Below are 13,482 nucleotides of genomic sequence, written 5' to 3'. Positions count from 1 at the left end.
GTTGCCCAGGAGGCTCTTGCAGACTGCAGAGTATTCCACTTCTTGGTTGTAGACCAACACAACCTCACAGAACACAGAGATCTCTCTTCACAGCTTTCATCTGGCTCAGTCCTGATTTGCAGAGATATCAATAAGAGCTTTTCTCCAGGCTTCAGTGGGAATGTCTACAGGTCTTGCCCAGTTTGCTTCCTACTCTTCAAATCTTGCTGGCAGCTGCCTCTGCCACTGGCGGGACAAATGTGTTCTCAGTTATCCCCTAATCACTGGCCTATGGCACTGCAATGAGAGGAGGTTTTGGGGGACTGGAGCAGAGTTTGTGCCCTTCAGAGGGTTCTTTCAGTCAGTGGAAGCTCAGATACTCCTGGGGGTTGGCTGTAACAGCTGCTGACTGCCCAATCCCACCCAGTACTTCAGCTCAGGCCACCCCTACCCCCAATTTGTGTGTACCTGATAATTCTCACTTGACTCCATCCATCATGAAGCTGAATGTCTAGTCTGAGATGGTCCTGAGATGGTCCTCTGGAAAAGAACAGAGCCTCCCTTCCTAGGGGGATGAGTCTGCAACAAGAAAGGCAAACAGCTTTGTGGGGGTGCTCACCTCACAGCACTGATGGCAGATACACCTTGGTCTGAGGCAGCCAATGTTAGATGAGGACAAGCCCATCCCAGAGTTTTGGTGTGAGCCCTCATCTCAACAGGGTCACACCAAGGTGCACTGGGCTCTGTAGAGGCCACACACAGCCCTTACTGATATGGTAGTTCCTAAAGATAACTAAAAACTTTAGTTCCCTTTCTGCTCCACATCTCCCTTAACTAAGTGATTCTCATGATTCATAGAATCATTCACATTGGAAAAGACCTCTAAGATCATTAAATCCAACCCAGCACTGCCAAACCACCTCTTTCAGCACCACACCTACATGTCTTTTAAGCTGCTCCAGGGCTGGTGACTCCATCATTTCCATAGCCAGGCAGTTCCAGGGCTTGAAAACAAAGTACTACAAATAAATTAGCAGACTGGTGATTCACAGGTGCAAAAATTCTAAAACAGTTTAACATTTTTCTGATTTAAGTTTTTTGCAGAGTGGGATACCAGTGTCCTGGTGGGACACATCCAGTGCTGCTGCCTGAATTAATTGGAAAATCTGTCCCAGCCTATAGATACCAAATGGTAAGAAATTCAGCTCCTGCATCTTTAGAAAAACCAGGCCCTTGCATTTCAAACAGTTTCTTATTTGTCTCCTCCACAGCTGTCACCTCTTGCAGTCCTACAGGGAGTCAGAAGCAATTCAGTGCTAGAAAGAAGTAAATTAAGAAATACAGAGAATTGCAAAGAAAGGACCAGCAGGCCTTATTTTCAGAGCTCATCTTCACTGGTACTGCAGACATGGCATCAATTTGCAGCTCTATGAGACCCAACACTTGCTGTTCACAAAGCTGGGCAACCACCTGCTCATCTCAGCCACTGCACGTGTGTAACCTACACGGCCAAGAGGTTTTTACTACGAAACGCAGCAGCTCCTGGTTTGTACCACTCCAGGCTGCCCTTGTGTGAGAAGCCACACAGCTCCTGAGGATGCTGCTGATGGCAAACACCAGGAAGGGGTTGACCACTGGGTGCCACCCCCAAGCCACAGCCCAGCTGGAGAGGCAGCTGCAGGAACCCAGAGGGGATGGATGTGCAGGGTCAGACGTCCGGTCTGAGCCAGGACAGGGTTTATCCCTGCCTAGAGAGCATGTGGGCATGCACCACATGCTTAAAACAAGGAGAGGATGCTTTGGAACTGGCATCTCCACCACTGCCTTCAGTGCCCACAACTATGTTTGCACAAATATATGAGGGGTATCAAGAATTTTATAATGATACTCCCTCGCCCATGGTTCCAGTTAAAACCGCTGTAATAAACAAAACATACAGAGCACATCACTGGCATGAGAGGCTATAATTTTCTCTGAGCAGAAGTATTACCAAAAAGAAAAAGAAAAAAAGAAAAAATGCAGGATTTCATCCAATTTAGGAAGAAATCTCTGCAGACCTTTCATTAAACTTCTCAACCATTATTAAAGGAAAGTCAGTAGCCAAAAATTCTTTGATGATGACATTGAATCATTTGATGACAGAGTATTTTGGGAAAGGCTACAGATGCAGATCATTGGTAAAAACCTTGAGTCCCAGGAAGAATAATCTTTCAAATGTCACAATACTTTCTCTTTTGTGGGGGAACACTTTTAACCCTCTTTTAAAGCGAGCTCCACCTTTCCTCTGAAATCCTTTGGTTTTGTAGCTATGAGGAAAACAATGTGCAACATCTTTCCTTCTGAAACTGCAAAGATCTTGAGTGATGGCAAAGAGAAAACAAGGAATCTTGGTACTGCAGGATATGAAACATGTAACTCTCAAGCATACTGGGAGCAGAGGTGTTTACTTTCTTATTTTCCTGCTAAAGACATTTCATAAAACCACAATGAAAACATGGTCTACACAGTGAACAATTCATCACCACGTGACTCCTCATTACTCAAAATTCTGTTGTCTACATATCTTTATGTTTCAAATGTCCACAATTATTTATTTTTCACTAATTTTTAGCACCCAGCTGTGGGCACTTTAAAGAAACTGCTTTTGAAGATGCTGGTCGGTGCTAGTGAAGTTATCTGAAGGTGCTTCTCTGGCTGTGTCACTCCTGCCCAGTGATACTGACCTTTTAAGTGATTTTGTCTTTTTTTTTTTTCCATTTATATGAACTTCTCTCTCTAAATTCTGTGGAAATGCTCCTACTCAGTAAACCAAATGAGTTTACTGAGTGGGAGCATTAAGCACCTCTTCAAGCACATGTTAAACTCTATCCCAGCTCAACAGACCATGTAACCCCTTGACTTCAGTCATGGATTTAAGGATAAGTATGTGCTCATGCATTTTCCCAAGTGGGAGTCAAAGAAACAAAGGATGTGATCAGAGCTGCACCTGGCCAGCTTTGATCACCTGCAAAACAAAACTATGGGCTACCTGTGTGCCCACCCCTCTGAGACCAAAACACTGATCATTTACCACAGAGTCATAGAATAAGTGTTTGTGTTAGAAAAGACCTCACAGGTCATCGAGTCCAGCTACTAACCCAGCACTGCCAAGGCCACCACTAAACCGTGTCCCCAAGTGACACATCTATACAACTTTTAAATACCTCCAGGAATGGTTATTCCACCATTGCCCTGGGCAGCATGTTCCAATGTTTCACAACCCTTTCTGTGAAGAAAATTTTTCCTAATATCCATTCTAAACTGCCCCTGAAACAACTTTCCATTTCCCCTTATCTTCTGGCATGTCATTTGGGTGAAGAGACCAACACCCACCTCCACAATCTCTTTTCACGTGGCTGTAGAGACCAAGAAGGTTCCCCCCAAGCCTCCTTTTCTCCAGGCTGAGACCCTTTCCCTGCTCCCTCAGCTGCTCCTCCTCAGACCTGTGCTCCAGGCCCTGTCCCTGCTCCGTTCCCTTCCCTGGACACGCTCCAGTCCCTCAACATCTTTCTTGTCATGAGTTGCCCCAAACTGAACCTAGGATTCAAGGTATGGTCTCACAGCACAGGGGACAGTCACTTTCCTGGTCCTGGTGGACACACCATTGCTGAGACACAAATGAAAGCGTTCACCCAGTCCCCAGAGAACAGCAAATGAGTGAAGCAAGCAGGTGGCAATGACTATCAACCAAACATAGCCTATTTTGGTGCCCTGGAAGGAACAATTCCTTTTGAGATGCTATTTCACTTGAAAATGTAATTTAATTTCCAAATGCTGAATTACAATTAAATATTTAACTTTGGTATCCTGGTTAGTAAATTAAGATTAAATGTCTTGGTGGAGTTTTGCATGTGCATCCAAACCAGAAATTTTATTTGGAAAAATTTGACAGGATTACATTTTTTAGTGCAAATTTCCTTTGGGCTGAAAAATAGTTTTCATCTGGGATACGCAGTGCTCAAAAGATCCTTTAAATGAGAGACAGTCACAGAAGGTCTATGAGCTGTGCATTCAAGTTCTTGGGAAGTGATGACAGCATTTAGCCGTGCCCCTGTGAGCCCAAGTCACCTGTGCAGCAAGAGGTTCCTGACTTGGTCTCTGCAGGTGATGAACCATGCTCAGGCAAGACACCAGGATTTCCCTGGCCTTGTTACATGGTGGATGAAAGGAGGAGAGGAGCTGGCCTGTGATGTCCATTCCTTTGGCTGTGTGTTGGTTTGGGCTGGGACTGAGTTAATTTTCTTCACAGAAGCTGGGATGGGGCTGTGTTTTGGGTCTTGATGGAAGCAGTGCTGACAACACGGGGTTGTTTCTGTAATTGCTGGGCAGGGCCTGCACAACACCAAGGCCTTTTCTGCTCCTCAGCCCATCCCACCAGTGAGGAGGCTGGGGGTGCACAAGGAATTGTGAGGGGACACAGCTGGGACAGCCGACCCCAAGTGACCCAGGGGATATCCCAGGTCATAAGGTATCCTGTTTCTGAAGAAGGAAAGAAGGGAGGATGTTTGGAATGATGGCATTTCGTTTGTCTTCTCAAGTCACTGTTACATGTGATGGAGGCCTGCTTTCTGGGGTGGCTGAACACCTGCCTGCCTGTGGGGAGTGGTTAATGATTTCCTTGGTTTGTTTTATTTGTGTTTTGCTCTATCAATTAAACTGTCTTTTTCTTAAACCACAACTTTTCTCACTTTTACTCTTCTGATGCTCTCTCCCACCCCACTGGGGGATTGAGCAAATTCCTGCATGGTGCTCAGGGGCTGGCTGGGAAATCACCAAAGGCTGCAGCAGGGCTGGTGGTACTGAAAGGATAAGGGCTTCTTGGTCAGTATTATTTATCAATTGCATTATTTAGCCCCAATGCATGGTGGACCTCAACCCTCTGCATGAGATGGGAGGTCAAGAGCTAAAAGGGAACATGGCACAGGGGTATGTGGCAAACAGCAGGAAGGAAGAAACGGTAATGAGATTATCATGTTTATTCAGTGTCTGGTGTTCTACATGTTCCCAGACATCATGGAGCACTTGGAGACTCAGAGGGGAGGGCTTCAGAGCATGGTCTGGCTATTTTTTCCTGTAGGACCACCAGATGGCAAAAGGGCCCCAAGGAAACATCTCTTTGGCTCTGACTATGTCTCCCTAACCCACTGTCCCTGGATTTCCCTTGCCACGGCCACCACTTGCTCCTCTCCTCTTCCCTTCTGTGAAGCAGAAAACCCTCCTGTGAGTCAGGAATGGAAAGGGAGTGATTGTCCTGTTCCTCATATGGTGTCTGGGAGACAATTAACCTGACTGTTTGAGTGATGACTGAATGTCTCTGGACAATCCTTTCTCTGCAAATGGAGGCTCCAGCACAAAATCTTCCTTTCATTTGGAATGAAATCTTCATTTCCTTTTGATTGCAAATTCGTGGGAGTAGCACAATGGCTAAAGAACTTATAATAATACAAATATGTATTATTTGCATATAGTGTCATATATTGTCATTATTTTATTGCTATTACTATGACAGGATGTCAGGCTGTGTGGAAAACCTCTTTCAAAGCTTGCTGGCATTACCTATTGATGATTTGTCACCATCCCTTATGCTTCTCTGTAGTTTTTTCAGAGGAAAGGATTAACCAAATGCTCTGCCCTCACCTCCTGATAGAGCCAGGCAGATTCTGCTCATCCAAACTACTCTGGATAAACACCATCACTGAATCAAGGAGCACTCAGGCAACCCCTTAAACATGGAGAGAGTTGTGAAAGTTGTAGCAAATACCGGGGACAAGGACATTTTCCAACAGCTCAGTATTTGCTTGACAAACCAACCTCATGGTGTTGGTCACAGCCCCCAGGGGCTCCGTAAGTAAAACAAGACCAATGCACTGGGCAGAGAGAGGAGTGTTTGTGAAGGAGGATCTCTGCTCTCTGCACTGCCCAGGGCTGTTGGTGCCTCCAAGGTCCCACCTGGCCACCGTAACTTGTGGCACTGGGAAATGCAGTCAGTTTAATTCAGGTTGTTCTCTCCCAAAAAACCAAATCATAAAAGTACATTAAAATGTGATTTGTTGAATGGTGACCAACATAACAAGCCTCCCCAGACAGCTGATTTCCCCAGGCCCTCCCTTCCTGACAGGCAGCTGGAACTGATAAAGCCATAATTGCCCCTTCCCCTTCAGAGAGCATCATGGGGAGGGGTGGAGAGAAAGCAGCCTCTGTTCTACCTGGGCACAGGACTCTCGTGCAAAGCAGATCTTTGGGTGGAACTGGGGCAAGGTTGTAGAGAAAACTTGTATTTTAATCAACAAGTATCACAGATATTTATAATATCTCTAAATACTGTTGTCCCTCTACTCTTCCCAGCCCTGGTGCTGCTGGTCTGTCAGGTGCTGGTGAAGAGGATGGATCAGAGCTCCATGCTGTTCCTCCATGGCACAGATGAGCAATCAGTGGTTTGGCTGCCAGAGGAGCCCTGGAATCAGGCTGGTCTCCTAGGAAACAATGGCATTGTTGCCACTGGAACAAACATCCTGGTGGGCCATTTGTGTTTATCTGGTATTTCCATTCTCTGCTGATTAACCCAGCCAAGTGAGGTCTTCATGTGGTAATTACAGCACAGCTCATTTGTGTGTGTTTTACAATGGTGTTGATATAATCCCACTAGAGCACCCCAAGCATGTGCAAGGAGTTCCCACCAGAAATCCAAATAACGCCCCAGCACTGCTGACAGCTTAATAACATGACAAAGTTCAGTCTTGCTGGATGTCAGGGACAGGAATGCAGCTCAGGCTGCTCTGACCTGGAGCTTTCAAAATACTGTACAGTTGAGGCTGAGTGTTTGACAAATAACCTTTTCTTTGCCTGCTCAAATCCATCAGACGCTACCAGGTGCCACGGAGAGGCCACATGCCACTGTTAAAATGTTAAATTGAGTGGCACAGCCATCAAAAGCTCTGAGGAGGGACATTTATCTTTATTATTATTGTTATTAATAATGCAGATATTGCTGTGCGTTGCATTCCAAGGTATTTTTGCAGCACTAAATCATCCAAACGCCCATCGACGGCCCTGATAAATCACACAATAAACCAAAATTCAATACAGTTGTCAGCCCAGACCCTAAGCAAAATCTCAGCGAGCTTAATTATAAAGTTCAGGCAGAGACTGAGCCTGCTTGTGAGTGGACAAGGGGCAGCCTAGCACTGGGACAAGGAGCAGGCTGGCATTGCCACTCCAGGAGCTCAGGAAAGGCTGCATCAGCCCTGTCCCCCCATCCACAGCATCCCAGCCCTGCCACAAGCAGCAAGGTGGGGATAGCTGCTCATGGCAACACCTTTCACTGTTTTCCTCTTTCTGCACTTTCTACTCTGCTTTACTTCTGATTTATTTTAAGGTATTTCTCTCTCTTTGTATTATTTTTGCTTTTCCTTTTGCTCCTCTCCTTTCCTTCCATCCCTTTTCTTTCCACCATCACTTGCTTTCTGTCTCACCATCCCTTTCTTGCTCTCTCCCTCTTCCTCCCCTCCTGACGCCCCCCATCAAAGCAAGGAAACCGTAACCCAAAGGAAGAACAAGAGTTGAACCTGTGCCAACACAATGGGCCAAGAGGCTACATATGGAGCCAGCAAATCACAGAGCCATGAAGGATGTTAGTGATTTAAAGTTATGTATATTGAAGTCTGGATCTTAAAATGAATCCATAATAGTAGAGGTAACTAATGGAGAGACTTAACTGACAGCAAGCAGAATTTTTTTCTCTAACATTGTTATGTTCCCACAAACTCGTCTTTTCCTGTCCCCACCCTTCCCCTGCTCCCCTTTCTGATTAGTTCAACATCCAGGCTGACAATAAAAAGCTAAAGCTGCTGCTTTATGAATAAAGATTTTACCCTATACACCATAAATATGAGTGCTGGTTGCAGAGCAAGGAATCCAACTGGCTCCAGCATCTGTGGGGCTCTCCCTGGGGAATCGTGCCAGTGGCAAGGGATGGGGAATATTCCCAGCAGAGCAGGAAGGCAGCACAACTCTGGCTGTGGTATGATAAATAACCTTCTCAGGACTTGGGATGCAGCAGAGATGTGGTGCCAAAGCCAGCTCGTCCTGTGGTGGCTCAAATCCCAGCTGCACTGATTTTCTGCCATCATTAAGGATGAAAAGGGAAAACCAGACTAAAATGCTGCTCAAAGGGAAGGATGTCACTGCACATGTGTGCACGTATGGATAGGTGTGCATATGTGTACAAAACATTTTGCAAAGCACAATTACAGCAAAACATTACTATAATTGAAAAGTCACTCTAGAGTCGGGAAAGATCAAATATTGATCATCTGCCCCAAATTTGCTATGTTTTATATGCAAGCTTCATGGTGGCACTGGGACCTGAGGCAACAGCTGAGGGGCAGCAGCTTCTGAGCAGTCACGGCTGCACTTGGAACCTAACCCAAATACCTGCCTTTACTACTTAGTGGATATACGTATAAAAATTTATACATTTTTATACATTAATACATAAATATGCATGTGTATGTTGGCTCAGGCCATCTAGTACCCTCCCAAACTAACCTTTGAAATCAACTGGAAGCTCATTTGTCCAGGGGCTGTTTCTAACAAGCCATTTGCAGGCAGGTATTCAGCTGAGGAGGGTAAACCAGTATGGACAGGAGCCAGTTCGTGCCAGTTTGTCCCAGAGGTTGGGAGTGATCCCAGTACATTGAGTTTATTGGTACAGCAGTTCCCTGAAATCACAGCACAGTGTGAAAAATCACATCTTTAATAGGTGAAATGTAGCATCTAAAGTGAAAACTCATCTCTGAAGTTTTCAGTCTTGGTTCCCCACACTGTGACACATCATCCTCTGCCCCTTGGGAACACAAGAAGTGTGAATGTGGTGAATGTTTGTGAAGCAGTCACAAACAACACTGCTGCAGAGAGCACATGATACTGTGACTGTTTTAAAGAGTTTCCTAACAGGCTGAGCAATAAGAAATAAAGAAGGCCCAGCACCACTCTGTGCCAAGAAAACAAATTGCCTCACCCATTGAGGGCACTGACAGGGCAGGAGCTGTGCAGGATGTGGTGCATGAGCTGATGAAAGCTGGTACCACAACCCGTCCACACCAGGAGCTGGATGAGGATTACACGGTGACCTGAACTCCAGCAGGTTCTTCAAAGTCCTTCCCTTGGCACCAATTATGTTCTTTAATGTTGTTTTAACAAAGGATTGAGGGAAGAGAGACTTCTTGCCATAAGTTCTTTCTCACACTTCCCAATGAATGTACTTCTGTCCATCTTCTCCCAAAACCTGTGGCTTTCAGTGCAAGGGAACCAGAAGAAAACCCCTCTGTTATCTCTGTTCTAAAATTCAGGAGCATAAGGGTTACAAGGCTTATGTGTATGCTAAAGAAAACACCCTTTCTTCTTGTTTCTGGCAGTTTAGACTATTCAAACTGCTGCACCTTCTTCCCTATGGCATTAAATTTCCCTTTTGCATTTTGCAACGCTGATTTAGGGAAAAAACTCAAAGAGATTAAAGTCCCTGGGGTGTACACACAACACCCAAGAGACAAGAGTTTTTTTTCCCTCTAGCTACTGAACAACACGGTGGGTTGGAAATTGGCCACCAGCCACTGGCATGGCCATGCTGGGCTCTGGGATGGTGGAGGAGCCAGTTCCAGTCCTGCTGAGGAGTGACCAGACTGTGGGTTTTCCTTTTCCTCCAGGCTCCTCCAGAGAAAGGCTAGATCCTGTCAGCGGTGGCTGAATATTGGCCAGATTGTGGGGCATGTGGGTATAGCCTATATTTATTTTTTTTAAGTATATATTTGTTTGATGTTTTGCAAGCATCTGCTTAAGATTTCTGTGCTTATCTAACAGGAGGAAAGAGGCCATTCTTCCCAAAGCCAATTCAGTGCAAGAAAATGTCATAACACTGCTGGGCCCCTTTGTTTCATCCTTCGCCAGAGGGACTCCATAGTTCCTCTGCTGCTCCTTGGAAAGCCAAGAAGTGAAGGCTGGCAATTAAAGGCATCTGCTGGGCTCATGAAAGGAAAGGCATGCATGAGATATGAAGGATGGATGACACCTGAAATGTCTAAACTCTTGTCTGGCACAGACTGGACTGATTGCAGCATGTCGAGCAGGACATGTGGAGTGTTACGTCAGGTAGTCAGATAAAAAAGAAAACCCAAACTAAACCCTCCTTGACAAAGCTTCCCCCCACCCCACTGCTGAAGGAAGAGGTGCCAGCAGCTCCGTGGAGCCCATCAAGGGCTTTATTTTTACATAGCAAGCAGGGAGAGACAGCAGTACAAATCCCCATCAGAGAGAGCAATTACCTGGGTAGAAGTGAATTTTCAGAGACTGAATGACCAAAAAAATGACCACCAGCAGTAAGACATTGCTGTGGAAAGAGGAAAGCTTTGGCTTTGCTCAGAGCAAATGCATAAGGAATGATAAAATAAAGACAGGAAAAGTCATAAGTGATCCAGGTTGTTACTCACCCCATTTTTCATCATTCAGATCTGCAATCTCAATCACTTATGCACAGAAACCACTTATTTTACACAGTGCCTAATGGATCTGAGGCACTCAGTTTTACTACTGTCAAACATCACCCAGACCAGTGTCCAGAGAGCCTGAGATCTGTGTTAGGTTTGTCTGTACAATGAGAGAGGACAGAACTATAGGGAATAATTTTTAATTAAATGAACTACAACACCACCAGTGTCAAACATTATTTGTGTATGGTCAGTAGGTCAAACCTCGAGGGTTGGGGCTTTTGGCAGCCCTCTGTGAATTATTCAGTACTGATCACTGTCAGAGACACTCATCAGGATGGAGCAGTCTCATATCTGTGGTTCTGGCATGACAGTGACATGATGAACCTATGCAAGGTGTGTTTTTACAGCAGGGTCCCCATCAGCCACAGCAGCGTCCCCAACAGCCACAGCAGCGTCCCCAACAGCCACAGCAGTGCACAGCAACCCTCAGCAGCTGAGTGACTGAACAGCGGAGCTGAACTTCCATTCAGGACTGGCTACAAATTAAGCAAAAAAAGGTATTTATTTATTCTTTGATATGTCTGATGGCATTTTTTTCAGATTCCCTGGTTTTCCTTCATGCTTCCATGACTGGAGAGAAAGGGAAAGATCACATCTGCTATGAAGGTTCACCTAGGTGTTTGCACATTTAGGGCTCAGTCCAAAAGCAATCAGCCAAGGCCCTGGATTTCTACAGAGCTGGACAAGTGAAATGGTATTTCAGCACTAGTTTGAGCAGAAACATTAGGCTGGCAGTTACCACCATGGGTCTGGAGAATTTGAAACATATGTCCATTTTTATATCATGTACAACAGCAAAAGAGATGTGGTACCAGAGCAATGCAGGACTAGAGAGATGTGACCCATTGGGTTCAATGTTTGGGACCAGAAGAGAGGTTGATATGTAAATTCAAAGAAATCCTGCTTGTTCCTCTCCAGCTGCAGCTGCTGAATGATGAACTCTTGTTGTTTCAGATGGAGTGTGATTCCCTGTCATTTGCTATGAGAGGAATTCTGAGCTTCTGTATCTAAAGCACCTCTGGAACTGGTTTGCTTTGGGGAAGGTAAATTCAAAGTTCTGTGCTGGAATTCAATTTACAATACTTCACGTTTGTGAATTGTAATCCCAGAAAGGACATCCTGGAGCCAAGGCACCCAGCCCTCCTGTGGCTGTGTCTAATCTCTCACAGCAGAAATAATATAAGAAATGAGGCAAATGGAAACCTACTTCCTCATGGACTTTCCCTCAGCCCTGGTATTTTGGGACTTCTTGACTTGGATATTGCTTCCAAAGTTACATGTTTAACAACACTTATGGATATATTCTTCAGGAAGTTGAACCCCATACTCATTTTGATCTGCACAGCATCATCAAGTAAAGGGCTCCACAGTTTAATTACACACTGTGTAAAAAGGCTTTTCTTTCTGATTGCTTTGAACTTAATGCTTCATCCTTTCATTAGGAACACATAATCTCTGATAGGAGAAATAGTGAATGGTCACATCCCATTTCACCCCTCCATTATTTTATAGATGTATATTATAATCCCACCAGTTCTCATATCCCAATCTTAGAGTAAGGGATGACTATAGCTGTATTCAAGCTCTGAGCACACATCTGGATTTTTTGCAGGCAAAGAAAAGTTGCCTGTTTAAAAAAAAAATTAACAAAATTAAACAAAGTTCCACAATAACCCAATGAGAAAATAAACCACTTTTATTCAAATTATAAGGTGTTAATCACTCTTGGAGTATAATTATAAACAGCTCCAATTCAGGAAGGTGGGTTTCTTCATTTAACACATACTCATTTGAAGGATACAAAAGAAGTACTTGCTTATATATTCAAAAGCTTAAAATGAAACAATGAGCAGATACCATTTTGTGTTTAAAAATTAAATTTAACTCTTTCTTCAATAATAAAATATACTACCTATTATACAAAAAGGACAGTATTTTATTCACAGTTGACAGAGTCTCACAATCATAATATTAAACGTGAATTGCAATGACATTTTAAATATATTTTTCCTATTATTACAGATTATGAGGGTTAGAGCAGCACACAAAAGCCCTAATCAGGGTCCTGTCATGTAAAGAGCTGCACATGCAGAGAACAAATACGGAGTTCCTACCCGAAGAGGTTGCCCTCTAACCTAAAATTGCACATTAAGAGAGGATGTTCCTTGACTGAAAAACACAAATACACAAAGGGATCCTGCCTTGCTTTCTTATCTGATTGAGACCTCTGGATACACGGTTATTTTTCACTGTCAAACACTATAAAATAGTTGTTTACAAATAAATTACTTTCCTTTGAAACTTACCAGGTCAGAGTTTAAAGGTAATTCCTGATTTCTCCACATGAGTTTCAGATCTTGCTTTTAGCCCAGTAGTTCAGGTGGGAGCCCTGAAGAAGCCATCAGCCATTTCTGTGATTAATGACATTTTGGAGGAGAAAATCCAGTCATGTGAACTCAGGTCTTGACCAGTAGCTAAAAATTTAAGTGTCCTTTCAAATGAGCTCCTTTTTGCCAGTATGATGCCCTGAAGAGGTACCATGTCATGGCTCACTGCCCAAATTTTGCCTTCGAATATCAGTGCAGGTCTAAGCAACTATGGGTCTGTTGGGGCACAGGTTGCTCACACACTGATAGGAAACTTGTCCACATATCTATTAAGACTTCCAGACTGGTTCCTGCTATCCTCTCTCAGTGGGCTCCCATTCCTCTCTTTCAACCTCAGACCTCCTCAAAGTAACCAGAGTTGTGCTGCAGATGAGTCAGGATTTGAAAACTAGTAGGTTTTGGAGGGGCAAAAAGCACTTCTGCTCACCCCCAAATCTTACTATGCAACTTGGTTTTGATCTTCAGGCTTCAGAACTGAAAATGGGTTACAAAAAGAAATCTATTGATAACAAAATCATAATTTTCTAGGAAAT

This window comes from Ammospiza nelsoni, chromosome 3 (assembly GCF_027579445.1).
Source record: "Ammospiza nelsoni isolate bAmmNel1 chromosome 3, bAmmNel1.pri, whole genome shotgun sequence".
Taxonomy (NCBI): Eukaryota; Metazoa; Chordata; class Aves; order Passeriformes; family Passerellidae; genus Ammospiza; species Ammospiza nelsoni.
This window is presented reverse-complemented; position numbering follows the sequence as displayed.